This window comes from Hyla sarda, unplaced genomic scaffold (assembly GCF_029499605.1).
Source record: "Hyla sarda isolate aHylSar1 unplaced genomic scaffold, aHylSar1.hap1 scaffold_1685, whole genome shotgun sequence".
Classification (NCBI taxonomy): Eukaryota; Metazoa; Chordata; class Amphibia; order Anura; family Hylidae; genus Hyla; species Hyla sarda.
In genome coordinates, this window is record NW_026608325.1 from 51,819 (window position 1) to 75,093 (window position 23,275).

The 23,275-nt window shown below is 36.8% G+C and overlaps 1 protein-coding gene across 1 annotated transcript in view; it reads right to left on the bottom strand.

The window, feature by feature from the left end:
- Positions 1-23,237, bottom strand: part of GALT (galactose-1-phosphate uridylyltransferase) — a 60,183-nt gene extending 36,946 nt beyond the window's left edge. Inside the window, exon 1 of the mRNA XM_056552537.1 lies at positions 23,163-23,237. The gene's annotated coding sequence lies outside the window, so the exon portion shown is untranslated. The remainder of the gene's footprint in view (positions 1-23,162) is intronic.
- Positions 23,238-23,275: the final 38 nt, after the last annotated feature.

The window sequence follows — 23,275 nt, forward strand, 5'->3', positions numbered from 1 at the left end:
CACTTATCTATATACAGGGTGAGGTGATGTATAGGGATGTATATACACCACACTTATCTATATACAGGGTGAGGTGACGTATAGAGATGTATATACACCACACTTATCTATATACAGGGTGAGGTGATGTATAGGGATGTATATACTCCACACTTATCTATATACAGGGTGAGGTGATGTATAGGGATGTATATACACCACACTTATCTATATACAGGGTGAGGTGATGTATAGGGATGTATATACACCACACTTATCTATATACAGGGTGAGGTGATGTATAGGGATGTATATACACCACACTTATCTATATACAGGGTGAGGTGATGTATTGGGATGTATATACTCCACACTTATCTATATACAGGGTGAGGTGATGTATTGGGATGTATATACTCCACACTTATCTATATACAGGGTGAGGTGATGTATAGGATGTATATACACCACACTTATCTATATACAGGGTGATGTGATGTATATACTCCACACTTATCTATATACAGGGTGAGGTGATGTATAGGGATGTATATACTCCACACTTATCTATATACGGGGTGAGGTGATGTATAGGGATGTATATACACCACACTTATCTATATACAGGGTGAGGTGATGTATAGGGATGTATATACTCCACACTTATCTATATACAGGGTGAGGTGATGTATAGGGATGTATATACTCCACACTTATCTATATACGGGGTGAGGTGATGTATAGGGATGTATATACACCACACTTATCTATATACAGGGTGATGTGACGTATAGGGGTGTATATACTCCACACTTATCTATATACAGGGTGAGGTGATGTATAGGATGTATATACTCCACACTTATCTATATACGTTGTGATGTGACGTATAGAGATGTATATACACCACACTTATCTATATACAGGGTGATGTGATATATAGGGATGTATATACTCCACACTTATCTATATACAGGGTGAGGTGATGTATAGGATGTATATACACCACACTTATCTATATACAGGGTGATGTGATGTATATGGATGTATATACATTGTGATGTGATGTATTGGATGTATATACACCACACTTATCTATATACAGGGTGAGGTGATGTATAGGATGTATATACACCACACTTATCTATATACAGGGTGAGGTGATGTATAGGGATGTATATACACCACACTTATCTATATACAGGGTGATGTGATGTATAGGATGTATATACACCACACTTATCTATATACAGGGTGATGTGATGTATAGGGATGTATATACACCACACTTATCTATATACAGGGTGATGTGATGTATAGGGATGTATATACACCACACTTATCTATATACAGGGTGAGGTGATGTATAGGGATGTATATACTCCACACTTATCTATATACAGGGTGAGGTGATGTATAGGGATGTATATACACCACACTTATCTATATACAGGGTGAGGTGATGTATAGGGATGTATATACTCCACACTTATCTATATACATTGTGATGTAATGTATAGGGATGTATATACACCACACTTATCTATATACAGGGTGAGGTGATGTATAGGATGTATATACACCACACTTATCTATATACAGGGTGATGTGACGTATAGGGATGTATATACACCACACTTATCTATATACATTGTGATGTAATGTATAGGGATGTATATACACCACACTTATCTATATACAGGGTGAGGTGATGTATAGGGATGTATATACACCACACTTATCTATATACAGGGTGAGGTGATGTATAGGATGTATATACACCACACTTATCTATATACAGGGTGAGGTGACGTATAGAGATGTATATACACCACACTTATCTATATACAGGGTGAGGTGATGTATAGGGATGTATATACACCACACTTATCTATATACAGGGTGAGGTGATGTATAGAGATGTATATACACCACACTTATCTATATACAGGGTGAGGTGATGTATAGGATGTATATACTCCACACTTATCTATATACAGTGTGATGTAATGTATAGCGATGTATATACACCACACTTATCTATATACATTGTGATGTAATGTATAGGGATGTATATACACCACACTTATCTATATACAGGGTGAGGTGATGTATAGGGATGTATATACTCCACATATCTATATACAGGGTGAGGTGATGTATAGGATGTATATACACCACACTTATCTATATACAGGGTGAGGTGATGTATAGGGATGTATATACTCCACATATCTATATACAGGGTGAGGTGATGTATAGGATGTATATACACCACACTTATCTATATACAGGGTGATGTGACGTATAGGGATGTATATACACCACACTTATCTATATACAGGGTGATGTGACGTATAGGGATGTATATACACCACACTTATCTATATACAGGGTGAGGTGATGTATAGGATGTATATACACCACACTTATCTATATACAGGGTGATGTGACGTATAGGGATGTATATACTCCACACTTATCTATATACAGGGTGATGTGATGTATAGGGATGTATATACTCCACACTTATCTATATACAGGGTGATGTGATGTATAGGGATGTATATACACCACACTTATCTATATACAGGGTGAGGTGATGTATAGGGATGTATATACTCCACACTTATCTATATACAGGGTGAGGTGATGTATAGGGATGTATATACTCCACACTTATCTATATACAGGGTGAGGTGATGTATAGGATGTATATACTCCACACTTATCTATATACAGGGTGAGGTGATGTATAGGATGTATATACTCCACACTTATCTATATACAGGGTGAGGTGATGTATAGGATGTATATACTCCACACTTATCTATATACAGGGTGATGTGATGTATAGGGATGTATATACACCACACTTATCTATATACAGGGTGAGGTGATGTATAGGATGTATATACACCACACTTATCTATATACAGGGTGATGTGATGTATAGGGATGTATATACTCCACACTTATCTATATACAGGGTGAGGTGATGTATAGGGATGTATATACACCACACATATCTATATACAGGGTGAGGTGATGTATAGGATGTATATACTCCACACTTATCTATATACAGGGTGATGTGATGTATAGGATGTATATACTCCACACTTATCTATATACAGGGTGAGGTGATGTATAGGGATGTATATACTCCACACTTATCTATATACAGGGTGATGTGATGTATAGGGATGTATATACACCACACTTATCTATATACAGGGTGAGGTGATGTATAGGATGTATATACACCACACTTATCTATATACAGGGTGAGGTGATGTATAGGGATGTATATACTCCACACTTATCTATATACAGGGTGAGGTGATGTATAGGGATGTATATACTCCACACTTATCTATATACAGGGTGAGGTGATGTATAGGATGTATATACTCCACACTTATCTATATACAGGGTGAGGTAATGTATAGGGATGTATATACACCACACTTATCTATATACAGGGTGATGTGATGTATAGGGATGTATATACTCCACACTTATCTATATACAGGGTGAGGTGATGTATAGGGATGTATATACTCCACACTTATCCATATACAGGGTGAGGTGATGTATAGGGATGTATATACACCACACTTATCTATATACAGTGTGAGGTGATGTATATACTCCACATATCTATATACAGGGTGATGTGATGTATAGGGATGTATATACACCACACTTATCTATATACAGGGTGAGGTGATGTATAGGGATGTATATACACCACACTTATCTATATACAGGGTGAGGTGATGTATAGGGATGTATATACACCACACTTATCTATATACAGGGTGAGGTGATGTATAGGGATGTATATACACCACACTTATCTATATACAGGGTGAGGTGATGTATAGGGATGTATATACTCCACACTTATCTATATACGGGGTGATGTGATGTATAGGATGTATATACACCACACTTATCTATATACATTGTGATGTGATGTATAGGGATGTATATACACCACACTTATCTATATACAGGGTGATGTGATGTATAGGGATGTATATACACCACACTTATCTATATACAGGGTGAGGTGATGTATAGGGATGTATATACACCACACTTATCTATATACAGGGTGAGGTGATGTATAGGGATGTATATACACCACACTTATCTATATACAGGGTGAGGTGATGTATAGGGATGTATATACACCACACTTATCTATATACAGGGTGAGGTGATGTATAGGGATGTATATACTCCACACTTATCTATATACAGGGTGAGGTGATGTATAGGGATGTATATACTCCACACTTATCTATATACAGGGTGATGTGACGTATAGGGATGTATATACTCCACACTTATCTATATACAGGGTGAGGTGATGTATGGGATGTATATACTCCACACTTATCTATATACAGGGTGATGTGATGTATATACTCCACACTTATCTATATACAGGGTGATGTGATGTATAGGGATGTATATACTCCACACTTATCTATATACAGGGTGATGTGACGTATATACTCCACACTTATCTATATACAGGGTGATGTGATGTATATACTCCACTTATCTATATACAGGGTGATGTGATGTATAGGATGTATATACTCCACATATCTATATACAGGGTGATGTGACGTATAGGGATGTATATACACCACACTTATCTATATACAGGGTGAGGTGATGTATAGGGATGTATATACACCACACTTATCTATATACAGGGTGAGGTGATGTATAGGGATGTATATACTCCACACTTATCTATATACAGGGTGAGGTGATGTATAGGATGTATATACACCACACTTATCTATATACAGGGTGATGTGATGTATAGGGATGTATATACTCCACACTTATCTATATACAGGGTGAGGTGATGTATAGGGATGTATATACTCCACACTTATCTATATACAGGGTGAGGTGATGTATATACTCCACACTTATCTATATACAGGGTGATGTGACGTATAGGGATGTATATACTCCACACTTATCTATATACAGGGTGAGGTGATGTATAGGGATGTATATACACCACACTTATCTATATACAGGGTGAGGTGATGTATAGGGATGTATATACACCACACTTATCTATATACAGGGTGAGGTGATGTATAGGGATGTATATACTCCACACTTATCTATATACAGGATGAGGTGATGTATAGGGATGTATATACACCACACTTATTTATATACAGGGTGATGTGATGTATAGGATGTATATACTCCACACTTATCTATATACAGGGTGATGTGATGTATATACTCCACTTATCTATATACAGGGTGATGTGATGTATAGGATGTATATACTCCACACTTATCTATATACAGGGTGAGGTGATGTATAGGGATGTATATACTCCACACTTATCTATATACATTGTGATGTAATGTATAGGGATGTATATACACCACACTTATCTATATACAGGGTGAGGTGATGTATAGGGATGTATATACACCACACATATCTATATACAGGGTGATGTGATGTATAGGGATGTATATACTCCACACTTATCTATATACAGGGTGAGGTGATGTATAGGATGTATATACACCACACTTATCTATATACAGGGTGATGTGACGTATAGGATGTATATACACCACACTTATCTATATACAGGGTGAGGTGATGTATAGGGATGTATATACACCACACTTATCTATATACAGGGTGAGGTGACGTATAGAGATGTATATACACCACACTTATCTATATACAGGGTGAGGTGATGTATAGGGATGTATATACTCCACACTTATCTATATACAGGGTGAGGTGATGTATAGGGATGTATATACACCACACTTATCTATATACAGGGTGAGGTGATGTATAGGGATGTATATACACCACACTTATCTATATACAGGGTGAGGTGATGTATTGGGATGTATATACTCCACACTTATCTATATACAGGGTGAGGTGATGTATTGGGATGTATATACTCCACACTTATCTATATACAGGGTGAGGTGATGTATAGGATGTATATACACCACACTTATCTATATACAGGGTGATGTGATGTATATACTCCACACTTATCTATATACAGGGTGAGGTGATGTATAGGGATGTATATACACCACACTTATCTATATACAGGGTGATGTGATATATAGGGATGTATATACACCACACTTATCTATATACAGGGTGAGGTGATGTATAGGGATGTATATACACCACACTTATCTATATACAGGGTGAGGTGATGTATAGGGATGTATATACTCCACACTTATCTATATACATTGTGATGTAATGTATAGGGATGTATATACACCACACTTATCTATATACAGGGTGAGGTGATGTATAGGATGTATATACACCACACTTATCTATATACAGGGTGATGTGACGTATAGGGATGTATATACACCACACTTATCTATATACATTGTGATGTAATGTATAGGGATGTATATACACCACACTTATCTATATACAGGGTGAGGTGATGTATAGGGATGTATATACACCACACTTATCTATATACGGGGTGAGGTGATGTATAGGATGTATATACACCACACTTATCTATATACAGGGTGAGGTGACGTATAGAGATGTATATACACCACACTTATCTATATACAGGGTGAGGTGATGTATAGGGATGTATATACACCACACTTATCTATATACAGGGTGAGGTGATGTATAGGGATGTATATACTCCACACTTATCTATATACAGGGTGAGGTGATGTATAGGATGTATATACTCCACACTTATCTATATACAGGGTGAGGTGATGTATAGGATGTATATACTCCACACTTATCTATATACAGGGTGATGTGATGTATAGGGATGTATATACACCACACTTATCTATATACAGGGTGATGTGATGTATAGGGATGTATATACTCCACACTTATCTATATACAGGGTGATGTGATGTATAGGGATGTATATACACCACACTTATCTATATACAGGGTGATGTGATGTATAGGATGTATATACACCACACTTATCTATATACAGGGTGATGTGATGTATAGGATGTATATACTCCACACTTATCTATATACAGGGTGAGGTGATGTATAGGATGTATATACACCACACTTATCTATATACAGGGTGATGTGATGTATAGGGATGTATATACTCCACACTTATCTATATACAGGGTGAGGTGATGTATAGGGATGTATATACACCACACATATCTATATACAGGGTGAGGTGATGTATAGGATGTATATACTCCACACTTATCTATATACAGGGTGATGTGATGTATAGGATGTATATACTCCACACTTATCTATATACAGGGTGAGGTGATGTATAGGGATGTATATACACCACACTTATCTATATACAGGGTGAGGTGATGTATAGGATGTATATACACCACACTTATCTATATACAGGGTGATGTGATGTATAGGGATGTATATACACCACACTTATCTATATACAGGGTGAGGTGATGTATAGGGATGTATATACACCACACTTATCTATATACAGGGTGAGGTGATGTATAGGGATGTATATACTCCACACTTATCTATATACAGAGTGAGGTGATGTATAGGGATGTATATACTCCACACTTATCTATATACAGGGTGAGGTGATGTATAGGATGTATATACTCCACACTTATCTATATACAGGGTGAGGTAATGTATAGGGATGTATATACACCACACTTATCTATATACAGGGTGATGTGATGTATAGGGATGTATATACTCCACACTTATCTATATACAGGGTGAGGTGATGTATAGGGATGTATATACTCCACACTTATCTATATACAGGGTGAGGTGATGTATAGGGATGTATATACTCCACACTTATCCATATACAGGGTGATGTGATGTATAGGGATGTATATACACCACACTTATCTATATACATTGTGATGTGATGTATAGGGATGTATATACTCCACACTTATCTATATACAGGGTGAGGTGACGTATAGGGATGTATATACTCCACACTTATCTATATACAGGGTGAGGTGATGTATAGGGATGTATATACTCCACACTTATCTATATACAGGGTGAGGTGATGTATAGGGATGTATATACTCCACACTTATCTATATACAGGGTGATGTGATGTATAGGGATGTATATACATAACACCACACATCTATATACGGGGTGAGGTGATGTATAGGGATGTATATACTCCACACTTATCTATATACAGGGTGATGTGACGTATAGGGATGTATATACTCCACACTTATCTATATACAGGGTGAGGTGATGTATAGGATGTATATACACCACACTTATCTATATACAGGGTGAGGTGATGTATAGGGATGTATATACACCACACTTATCTATATACAGGGTGAGGTGATGTATAGAGATGTATATACACCACACTTATCTATATACAGGGTGAGGTGATGTATAGGGATGTATATACTCCACACTTATCTATATACAGGGTGATGTAATGTATAGCGATGTATATACTCCACACTTATCTATATACATTGTGATGTAATGTATAGGGATGTATATACACCACACTTATCTATATACAGGGTGAGGTGATGTATAGGATGTATATACACCACACTTATCTATATACAGGGTGAGGTGATGTATAGGGATGTATATATACCACATATCTATATACAGGGTGAGGTGATGTATAGGGATGTATATACTCCACACTTATCTATATACAGGGTGAGGTGATGTATAGGATGTATATACTCCACACTTATCTATATACAGGGTGAGGTGATGTATAGGATGTATATACACCACACTTATCTATATACAGGGTGATGTGATGTATAGGATGTATATACTCCACACTTATCTATATACAGGGTGAGGTGATGTATAGGGATGTATATACACCACACTTATCTATATACAGGGTGAGGTGATGTATAGGATGTATATACACCACACTTATCTATATACAGGGTGATGTGATGTATAGGGATGTATATACTCCACACTTATCTATATACAGGGTGAGGTGATGTATAGGGATGTATATACTCCACACTTATCTATATACAGGGTGAGGTGATGTATAGGATGTATATACTCCACACTTATCTATATACAGGGTGAGGTAATGTATAGGGATGTATATACACCACACTTATCTATATACAGGGTGATGTGATGTATAGGGATGTATATACTCCACACTTATCTATATACAGGGTGATGTGATGTATAGGGATGTATATACTCCACACTTATCTATATACAGGGTGAGGTGATGTATAGGGATGTATATACTCCACACTTATCCATATACAGGGTGAGGTGATGTATAGGGATGTATATACAGCACACTTATCTATATACATTGTGATGTGATGTATAGGGATGTATATACTCCACACTTATCTATATACAGGGTGAGGTGATGTATAGGGATGTATATACTCCACACTTATCTATATACAGGGTGAGGTGATGTATAGGGATGTATATACTCCACACTTATCTATATACAGGGTGATGTGATGTATAGGGATGTATATACATAACACCACACATCTATATACGGGGTGAGGTGATGTATAGGGATGTATATACTCCACACTTATCTATATACAGGGTGAGGTGATGTATAGGATGTATATACACCACACTTATCTATATACAGGGTGATGTGATGTATAGGGATGTATATACTCCACACTTATCTATATACAGGGTGAGGTGATGTATAGGGATGTATATACTCCACACTTATCTATATACAGGGTGAGGTGATGTATATACTCCACACTTATCTATATACAGGGTGATGTGACGTATAGGGATGTATATACTCCACACTTATCTATATACAGGGTGAGGTGATGTATAGGGATGTATATACACCACACTTATCTATATACAGGGTGAGGTGATGTATAGGGATGTATATACACCACACTTATCTATATACAGGGTGAGGTGATGTATAGGGATGTATATACTCCACACTTATCTATATACAGGGTGATGTGATGTATAGGATGTATATACTCCACACTTATCTATATACAGGGTGAGGTAATGTATAGGGATGTATATACACCACACTTATCTATATACAGGGTGATGTGATGTATAGGGATGTATATACTCCACACTTATCTATATACAGGGTGATGTGATGTATAGGGATGTATATACTCCACACTTATCTATATACAGGGTGAGGTGATGTATAGGGATGTATATACTCCACACTTATCCATATACAGGGTGAGGTGATGTATAGGGATGTATATACAGCACACTTATCTATATACATTGTGATGTGATGTATAGGGATGTATATACTCCACACTTATCTATATACAGGGTGAGGTGATGTATAGGATGTATATACACCACACTTATCTATATACAGGGTGAGGTGATGTATAGGGATGTATATATACCACATATCTATATACAGGGTGATGTGATGTATATGGATGTATATACATTGTGATGTGATGTATTGGATGTATATACACCACACTTATCTATATACAGGGTGAGGTGATGTATAGGATGTATATACACCACACTTATCTATATACAGGGTGAGGTGATGTATAGGGATGTATATACACCACACTTATCTATATACAGGGTGATGTGATGTATAGGATGTATATACACCACACTTATCTATATACAGGGTGATGTGATGTATAGGGTGTATATACTCCACATATCTATATACAGGGTGATGTGATGTATAGGGATGTATATACACCACACTTATCTATATACAGGGTGAGGTGATGTATAGGGATGTATATACTCCACACTTATCTATATACAGGGTGAGGTGATGTATAGGGATGTATATACACCACACTTATCTATATACAGGGTGAGGTGATGTATAGGGATGTATATACTCCACACTTATCTATATACATTGTGATGTAATGTATAGGGATGTATATACACCACACTTATCTATATACAGGGTGAGGTGATGTATAGGATGTATATACACCACACTTATCTATATACAGGGTGATGTGACGTATAGGGATGTATATACACCACACTTATCTATATACATTGTGATGTAATGTATAGGGATGTATATACACCACACTTATCTATATACAGGGTGAGGTGATGTATAGGGATGTATATACACCACACTTATCTATATACGGGGTGAGGTGATGTATAGGATGTATATACACCACACTTATCTATATACAGGGTGAGGTGACGTATAGAGATGTATATACACCACACTTATCTATATACAGGGTGAGGTGATGTATAGGGATGTATATACACCACACTTATCTATATACAGGGTGAGGTGATGTATAGGGATGTATATACTCCACACTTATCTATATACAGGGTGAGGTGATGTATAGGATGTATATACTCCACACTTATCTATATACAGGGTGATGTGATGTATAGGGATGTATATACACCACACTTATCTATATACAGGGTGAGGTGATGTATAGGATGTATATACTCCACACTTATCTATATACAGGGTGATGTGATGTATAGGGATGTATATACACCACACTTATCTATATACAGGGTGAGGTGATGTATAGGATGTATATACACCACACTTATCTATATACAGGGTGATGTGATGTATAGGGATGTATATACTCCACACTTATCTATATACAGGGTGAGGTGATGTATAGGGATGTATATACACCACACATATCTATATACAGGGTGAGGTGATGTATAGGATGTATATACTCCACACTTATCTATATACAGGGTGATGTGATGTATAGGATGTATATACTCCACACTTATCTATATACAGGGTGAGGTGATGTATAGGGATGTATATACACCACACTTATCTATATACAGGGTGAGGTGATGTATAGGATGTATATACACCACACTTATCTATATACAGGGTGATGTGATGTATAGGGATGTATATACACCACACTTATCTATATACAGGGTGAGGTGATGTATAGGGATGTATATACACCACACTTATCTATATACAGGGTGAGGTGATGTATAGGGATGTATATACTCCACACTTATCTATATACAGAGTGAGGTGATGTATAGGGATGTATATACTCCACACTTATCTATATACAGGGTGAGGTGATGTATAGGATGTATATACTCCACACTTATCTATATACAGGGTGAGGTAATGTATAGGGATGTATATACACCACACTTATCTATATACAGGGTGATGTGATGTATAGGGATGTATATACTCCACACTTATCTATATACAGGGTGAGGTGATGTATAGGGATGTATATACTCCACACTTATCTATATACAGGGTGAGGTGATGTATAGGGATGTATATACTCCACACTTATCCATATACAGGGTGATGTGATGTATAGGGATGTATATACACCACACTTATCTATATACATTGTGATGTGATGTATAGGGATGTATATACTCCACACTTATCTATATACAGGGTGAGGTGACGTATAGGGATGTATATACTCCACACTTATCTATATACAGGGTGAGGTGATGTATAGGGATGTATATACTCCACACTTATCTATATACAGGGTGAGGTGATGTATAGGGATGTATATACTCCACACTTATCTATATACAGGGTGATGTGATGTATAGGGATGTATATACATAACACCACACATCTATATACGGGGTGAGGTGATGTATAGGGATGTATATACTCCACACTTATCTATATACAGGGTGATGTGACGTATAGGGATGTATATACTCCACACTTATCTATATACAGGGTGAGGTGATGTATAGGATGTATATACACCACACTTATCTATATACAGGGTGAGGTGATGTATAGGGATGTATATACACCACACTTATCTATATACAGGGTGAGGTGATGTATAGAGATGTATATACACCACACTTATCTATATACAGGGTGAGGTGATGTATAGGGATGTATATACTCCACACTTATCTATATACAGGGTGATGTAATGTATAGCGATGTATATACTCCACACTTATCTATATACAGGGTGAGGTGATGTATAGGATGTATATACACCACACTTATCTATATACAGGGTGAGGTGATGTATAGGATGTATATACACCACACTTATCTATATACAGGGTGAGGTGATGTATAGGGATGTATATATACCACATATCTATATACAGGGTGAGGTGATGTATAGGGATGTATATACTCCACACTTATCTATATACAGGGTGAGGTGATGTATAGGATGTATATACTCCACACTTATCTATATACAGGGTGAGGTGATGTATAGGATGTATATACACCACACTTATCTATATACAGGGTGAGGTGATGTATAGGATGTATATACTCCACACTTATCTATATACAGGGTGAGGTGATGTATAGGGATGTATATACACCACACTTATCTATATACAGGGTGAGGTGATGTATAGGATGTATATACACCACACTTATCTATATACAGGGTGATGTGATGTATAGGGATGTATATACTCCACACTTATCTATATACAGGGTGAGGTGATGTATAGGGATGTATATACTCCACACTTATCTATATACAGGGTGAGGTGATGTATAGGATGTATATACTCCACACTTATCTATATACAGGGTGAGGTAATGTATAGGGATGTATATACACCACACTTATCTATATACAGGGTGATGTGATGTATAGGGATGTATATACTCCACACTTATCTATATACAGGGTGATGTGATGTATAGGGATGTATATACTCCACACTTATCTATATACAGGGTGAGGTGATGTATAGGGATGTATATACTCCACACTTATCCATATACAGGGTGAGGTGATGTATAGGGATGTATATACAGCACACTTATCTATATACATTGTGATGTGATGTATAGGGATGTATATACTCCACACTTATCTATATACAGGGTGAGGTGATGTATAGGGATGTATATACTCCACACTTATCTATATACAGGGTGAGGTGATGTATAGGGATGTATATACTCCACACTTATCTATATACAGGGTGATGTGATGTATAGGGATGTATATACATAACACCACACATCTATATACGGGGTGAGGTGATGTATAGGGATGTATATACTCCACACTTATCTATATACAGGGTGAGGTGATGTATAGGATGTATATACACCACACTTATCTATATACAGGGTGATGTGATGTATAGGGATGTATATACTCCACACTTATCTATATACAGGGTGAGGTGATGTATAGGGATGTATATACTCCACACTTATCTATATACAGGGTGAGGTGATGTATATACTCCACACTTATCTATATACAGGGTGATGTGACGTATAGGGATGTATATACTCCACACTTATCTATATACAGGGTGAGGTGATGTATAGGGATGTATATACACCACACTTATCTATATACAGGGTGAGGTGATGTATAGGGATGTATATACACCACACTTATCTATATACAGGGTGAGGTGATGTATAGGGATGTATATACTCCACACTTATCTATATACAGGGTGATGTGATGTATAGGATGTATATACTCCACACTTATCTATATACAGGGTGAGGTAATGTATAGGGATGTATATACACCACACTTATCTATATACAGGGTGATGTGATGTATAGGGATGTATATACTCCACACTTATCTATATACAGGGTGATGTGATGTATAGGGATGTATATACTCCACACTTATCTATATACAGGGTGAGGTGATGTATAGGGATGTATATACTCCACACTTATCCATATACAGGGTGAGGTGATGTATAGGGATGTATATACAGCACACTTATCTATATACATTGTGATGTGATGTATAGGGATGTATATACTCCACACTTATCTATATACAGGGTGAGGTGATGTATAGGGATGTATATACTCCACACTTATCTATATACAGGGTGAGGTGATGTATAGGGATGTATATACTCCACACTTATCTATATACAGGGTGATGTGATGTATAGGGATGTATATACATAACACCACACATCTATATACGGGGTGAGGTGATGTATAGGGATGTATATACTCCACACTTATCTATATACAGGGTGAGGTGATGTATAGGATGTATATACACCACACTTATCTATATACAGGGTGATGTGATGTATAGGGATGTATATACTCCACACTTATCTATATACAGGGTGAGGTGATGTATAGGGATGTATATACTCCACACTTATCTATATACAGGGTGAGGTGATGTATATACTCCACACTTATCTATATACAGGGTGATGTGACGTATAGGGATGTATATACTCCACACTTATCTATATACAGGGTGAGGTGATGTATAGGGATGTATATACACCACACTTATCTATATACAGGGTGAGGTGATATATAGGGATGTATATACACCACACTTATCTATATACAGGGTGAGGTGATGTATAGGGATGTATATACTCCACACTTATCTATATACAGGGTGATGTGATGTATAGGATGTATATACTCCACACTTATCTATATACAGGATGAGGTGATGTATATGGATGTATATACACCACACTTATCTATATACAGGGTGATGTGATGTATAGGATGTATATACACCACACTTATTTATATACAGGGTGATGTGATGTATAGGATGTATATACTCCACACTTATCTATATACAGGGTGATGTGATGTATATACTCCACTTATCTATATACAGGGTGATGTGATGTATAGGATGTATATACTCCACATATCTATATACAGGGTGATGTGACGTATAGGGATGTATATACACCACACTTATCTATATACAGGGTGATGTGATGTATAGGGATGTATATACACCACACTTATCTATATACAGGGTGAGGTGATGTATAGGGATGTATATACACCACACTTATCTATATACAGGGTGAGGTGATGTATAGGGATGTATATACTCCACACATATCTATATACAGGGTGAGGTGACGTATAGGGATGTATATACACCACACTTATCTATATACAGGGTGAGGTGATGTATAGGGATGTATATACACCACACTTATCTATATACAGGGTGAGGTGATGTATAGGGATGTATATACTCCACACTTATCTATATACAGGGTGAGGTGATGTATAGGGATGTATATACTCCACACTTATCTATATACATTGTGATGTAATGTATAGGGATGTATATACACCACACTTATCTATATACAGGGTGAGGTGATGTATAGGGATGTATATACACCACACATATCTATATACAGGGTGATGTGATGTATAGGGATGTATATACTCCACACTTATCTATATACAGGGTGAGGTGATGTATAGGATGTATATACACCACACTTATCTATATACAGGGTGATGTGACGTATAGGATGTATATACACCACACTTATCTATATACAGGGTGAGGTGATGTATAGGGATGTATATACACCACACTTATCTATATACAGGGTGAGGTGACGTATAGAGATGTATATACACCACACTTATCTATATACAGGGTGAGGTGATGTATAGGGATGTATATACTCCACACTTATCTATATACAGGGTGAGGTGATGTATAGGGATGTATATACACCACACTTATCTATATACAGGGTGAGGTGATGTATAGGGATGTATATACACCACACTTATCTATATACAGGGTGAGGTGATGTATAGGGATGTATATACACCACACTTATCTATATACAGGGTGATGTGATGTATAGGGATGTATATACACCACACTTATCTATATACAGGGTGATGTGATGTATAGGGATGTATATACACCACACTTATCTATATACAGGGTGAGGTGATGTATTGGGATGTATATACTCCACACTTATCTATATACAGGGTGAGGTGATGTATTGGGATGTATATACTCCACACTTATCTATATACAGGGTGAGGTGATGTATAGGATGTATATACACCACACTTATCTATATACAGGGTGATGTGATGTATATACTCCACACTTATCTATATACAGGGTGAGGTGATGTATAGGGATGTATATACTCCACACTTATCTATATACGGGGTGAGGTGATGTATAGGGATGTATATACTCCACACTTATCTATATACAGGGTGAGGTGATGTATAGGGATGTATATACACCACACTTATCTATATACAGGGTGATGTGACGTATAGGGGTGTATATACTCCACACTTATCTATATACAGGGTGAGGTGATGTATAGGGATGTATATACACCACACTTATCTATATACAGGGTGATGTGATATATAGGGATGTATATACTCCACACTTATCTATATACAGGGTGAGGTGATGTATAGGATGTATATACACCACACTTATCTATATACAGGGTGATGTGATGTATATGGATGTATATACACCACACTTATCTATATACAGGGTGAGGTGATGTATAGGATGTATATACACCACACTTATCTATATACAGGGTGATGTGATGTATAGGGTGTATATACTCCACATATCTATATACAGGGTGATGTGATGTATAGGGATGTATATACACCACACTTATCTATATACAGGGTGAGGTGATGTATAGGGATGTATATACTCCACACTTATCTATATACAGGGTGAGGTGATGTATAGGGATGTATATACACCACACTTATCTATATACAGGGTGAGGTGATGTATAGGGATGTATATACTCCACACTTATCTATATACATTGTGATGTAATGTATAGGGATGTATATACACCACACTTATCTATATACAGGGTGAGGTGATGTATAGGATGTATATACACCACACTTATCTATATACAGGGTGATGTGACGTATAGGGATGTATATACACCACACTTATCTATATACATTGTGATGTAATGTATAGGGATGTATATACACCACACTTATCTATATACAGGGTGAGGTGATGTATAGGGATGTATATACACCACACTTATCTATATACAGGGTGAGGTGATGTATAGGATGTATATACACCACACTTATCTATATACAGGGTGAGGTGACGTATAGAGATGTATATACACCACACTTATCTATATACAGGGTGAGGTGATGTATAGGGATGTATATACACCACACTTATCTATATACAGGGTGAGGTGATGTATAGAGATGTATATACACCACACTTATCTATATACAGGGTGAGGTGATGTATAGGATGTATATACTCCACACTTATCTATATACAGTGTGATGTAATGTATAGCGATGTATATACACCACACTTATCTATATACATTGTGATGTAATGTATAGGGATGTATATACACCACACTTATCTATATACAGGGTGAGGTGATGTATAGGGATGTATATACTCCACACTTATCTATATACAGGGTGAGGTGATGTATAGGATGTATATACTCCACACTTATCTATATACAGGGTGATGTGATGTATAGGGATGTATATACACCACACTTATCTATATACAGGGTGAGGTGATGTATAGGATGTATATACACCACACTTATCTATATACAGGGTGATGTGATGTATAGGGATGTATATACTCCACACTTATCTATATACAGGGTGAGGTGATGTATAGGGATGTATATACACCACACATATCTATATACAGGGTGAGGTGATGTATAGGATGTATATACTCCACACTTATCTATATACAGGGTGATGTGATGTATAGGATGTATATACTCCACACTTATCTATATACAGGGTGAGGTGATGTATAGGGATGTATATACACCACACTTATCTATATACAGGGTGAGGTGATGTATAGGATGTATATACACCACACTTATCTATATACAGGGTGAGGTGATGTATAGGGATGTATATACTCCACACTTATCTATATACAGGGTGAGGTGATGTATAGGGATGTATATACTCCACACTTATCTATATACAGGGTGAGGTGATGTATAGGATGTATATACTCCACACTTATCTATATACAGGGTGAGGTAATGTATAGGGATGTATATACACCACACTTATCTATATACAGGGTGATGTGATGTATAGGGATGTATATACTCCACACTTATCTATATACAGGGTGAGGTGATGTATAGGGATGTATATACTCCACACTTATCTATATACAGGGTGAGGTGATGTATAGGGATGTATATACTCCACACTTATCCATATACAGGGTGATGTGATGTATAGGGATGTATATACACCACACTTATCTATATACATTGTGATGTGATGTATAGGGATGTATATACTCCACACTTATCTATATACAGGGTGAGGTGACGTATAGGGATGTATATACTCCACACTTATCTATATACAGGGTGAGGTGATGTATAGGGATGTATATACTCCACACTTATCTATATACAGGGTGAGGTGATGTATAGGATGTATATACACCACACTTATCTATATACAGGGTGATGTGATGTATAGGATGTATATACTCCACACTTATCTATATACAGGGTGAGGTGATGTATAGGATGTATATACTCCACACTTATCTATATACAGGGTGAGGTGATGTATAGGGATGTATATACTCCACACTTATCTATATACAGGGTGATGTGATGTATAGGGATGTATATACACCACACTTATCTATATACATTGTGATGTGATGTATAGGGATGTATATACTCCACACTTATCTATATACAGGGTGAGGTGACGTATAGGGATGTATATACTCCACACTTATCTATATACAGGGTGAGGTGATGTATAGGGATGTATATACTCCACACTTATCTATATACAGGGTGAGGTGATGTATAGGATGTATATACACCACACTTATCTATATACAGGGTGATGTGATGTATAGGATGTATATACTCCACACTTATCTATATACAGGGTGAGGTGATGTATAGGATGTATATACTCCACACTTATCTATATACAGGGTGAGGTGATGTATAGGGATGTATATACTCCACACTTATCTATATACAGGGTGATGTGATGTATAGGGATGTATATACATAACACCACACATCTATATACGGGGTGAGGTGATGTATAGGGATGTATATACTCCACACTTATCTATATACAGGGTGATGTGACGTATAGGGATGTATATACTCCACACTTATCTATATACAGGGTGAGGTGATGTATAGGATGTATATACACCACACTTATCTATATACAGGGTGATGTGATGTATAGGGATGTATATACTCCACACTTATCTATATACAGGGTGAGGTGATGTATAGGGATGTATATACTCCACACATATCTATATACAGGGTGAGGTGACGTATAGGGATGTATATACACCACACTTATCTATATACAGGGTGAGGTGATGTATAGGGATGTATATACACCACACTTATCTATATACAGGGTGAGGTGATGTATAGGGATGTATATACTCCACACTTATCTATATACAGGGTGAGGTGATGTATAGGGATGTATATACACCACACTTATCTATATACAGGGTGAGGTGATGTATAGGATGTATATACACCACACTTATCTATATACAGGGTGAGGTGATGTATAGGATGTATATACACCACACTTATCTATATACAGGGTGAGGTGATGTATAGGATGTATATACACCACACTTATCTATATACAGGGTGATGTGATGTATAGGGATGTATATACTCCACACTTATCTATATACAGGGTGAGGTGATGTATAGGGATGTATATACTCCACACTTATCTATATACAGGGTGAGGTGATGTATAGGGATGTATATACACCACACTTATCTATATACAGGGTGAGGTGATGTATAGGGATGTATATACACCACACTTATCTATATACAGGGTGAGGTGATGTATAGGGATGTATATACACCACACTTATCTATATACAGGGTGAGGTGATGTATTGGGATGTATATACTCCACACTTATCTATATACAGGGTGAGGTGATGTATTGGGATGTATATACTCCACACTTATCTATATACAGGGTGAGGTGATGTATAGGAATGTATATACTCCACATATCTATATACAGGGTGAGGTGATGTATAGGATGTATATACACCACACTTATCTATATACAGGGTGATGTGATGTATATACTCCACACTTATCTATATACAGGGTGAGGTGATGTATAGGGATGTATATACTCCACACTTATCTATATACGGGGTGAGGTGATGTATATACTCCACACTTATCTATATACAGGGTGAGGTGATGTATAGGGATGTATATACACCACACTTATCTATATACAGGGTGATGTGACGTATAGGGGTGTATATACTCCACACTTATCTATATACAGGGTGTGGTGATGTATAGGATGTATATACTCCACACTTATCTATATACGTTGTGATGTGACGTATAGAGATGTATATACACCACACTTATCTATATACAGGGTGATGTGATATATAGGGATGTATATACTCCACACTTATCTATATACAGGGTGAGGTGATGTATAGGATGTATATACACCACACTTATCTATATACAGGGTGATGTGATGTATATGGATGTATATACATTGTGATGTGATGTATTGGATGTATATACACCACACTTATCTATATACAGGGTGAGGTGATGTATAGGATGTATATACACCACACTTATCTATATACAGGGTGAGGTGATGTATAGGGATGTATATACACCACACTTATCTATATACAGGGTGATGTGATGTATAGGATGTATATACACCACACTTATCTATATACAGGGTGATGTGATGTATAGGGTGTATATACTCCACATATCTATATACAGGGTGATGTGATGTATAGGGATGTATATACACCACACTTATCTATATACAGGGTGAGGTGATGTATAGGGATGTATATACTCCACACTTATCTATATACATTGTGATGTAATGTATAGGGATGTATATACACCACACTTATCTATATACAGGGTGATGTGATGTATAGGGATGTATATACACCACACTTATCTATATACAGGGTGAGGTGATGTATAGGATGTATATACACCACACTTATCTATATACAGGGTGAGGTGATGTATAGGGATGTATATACTCCACACTTATCTATATACATTGTGATGTAATGTATAGGGATGTATATACACCACACTTATCTATATACAGGGTGAGGTGATGTATAGGATGTATATACACCACACTTATCTATATACAGGGTGAGGTGACGTATAGAGATGTATATACACCACACTTATCTATATACAGGGTGAGGTGATGTATAGGGATGTATATACACCACACTTATCTATATACAGGGTGAGGTGATGTATAGGATGTATATACACCACACTTATCTATATACAGGGTGAGGTGATGTATAGGGTGTATATACTCCACACTTATCTATATACAGGGTGATGTGATGTATAGGGATGTATATACACCACACTTATCTATATACAGGGTGAGGTGATGTATAGGGTGTATATACACCACACTTATCTATATACAGGGTGAGGTGATGTATAGGGTGTATATACACCACACTTATCTATATACAGGGTGATGTAATGTATAGCGATGTATATACACCACACTTATCTATATACATTGTGATGTAATGTATAGGGATGTATATACACCACACTTATCTATATACAGGGTGATGTCATGTATAGGGATGTATATACTCCACACTTATCTATATACAGGGTGAGGTGATGTATAGGGATGTATATACACCACACTTATCTATATACAGGGTGAGGTGATGTATAGGGATGTATATACACCACACTTATCTATATACAGGGTGAGGTGATGTATAGGGATGTATATACTCCACACTTATCTATATACATTGTGATGTAATGTATAGGGATGTATATACACCACACTTATCTATATACAGGGTGAGGTGATGTATAGGATGTATATACACCACACTTATCTATATACAGGGTGAGGTGACGTATAGAGATGTATATACACCACACTTATCTATATACAGGGTGAGGTGATGTATAGGGATGTATATACACCACACTTATCTATATACAGGGTGAGGTGATGTATAGAGATGTATATACACCACACTTATCTATATACAGGGTGAGGTGATGTATAGGGATGTATATACTCCACACTTATCTATATACAGTGTGATGTAATGTATAGCGATGTATATACACCACACTTATCTATATACATTGTGATGTAATGTATAGGGATGTATATACATAACACCACACATCTATATACGGGGTGAGGTGACGTATTCTGCACTTTCACCCATGGACAGGTGCGGGTGTAATGCCGCCGTCCACCACCAGGGTCCGCTGTGCCCGTTTCCCGCCTGTCACCACTTTCCAGCTCTCCTGTGATTGGCTGGGTGTCTCGTGGTT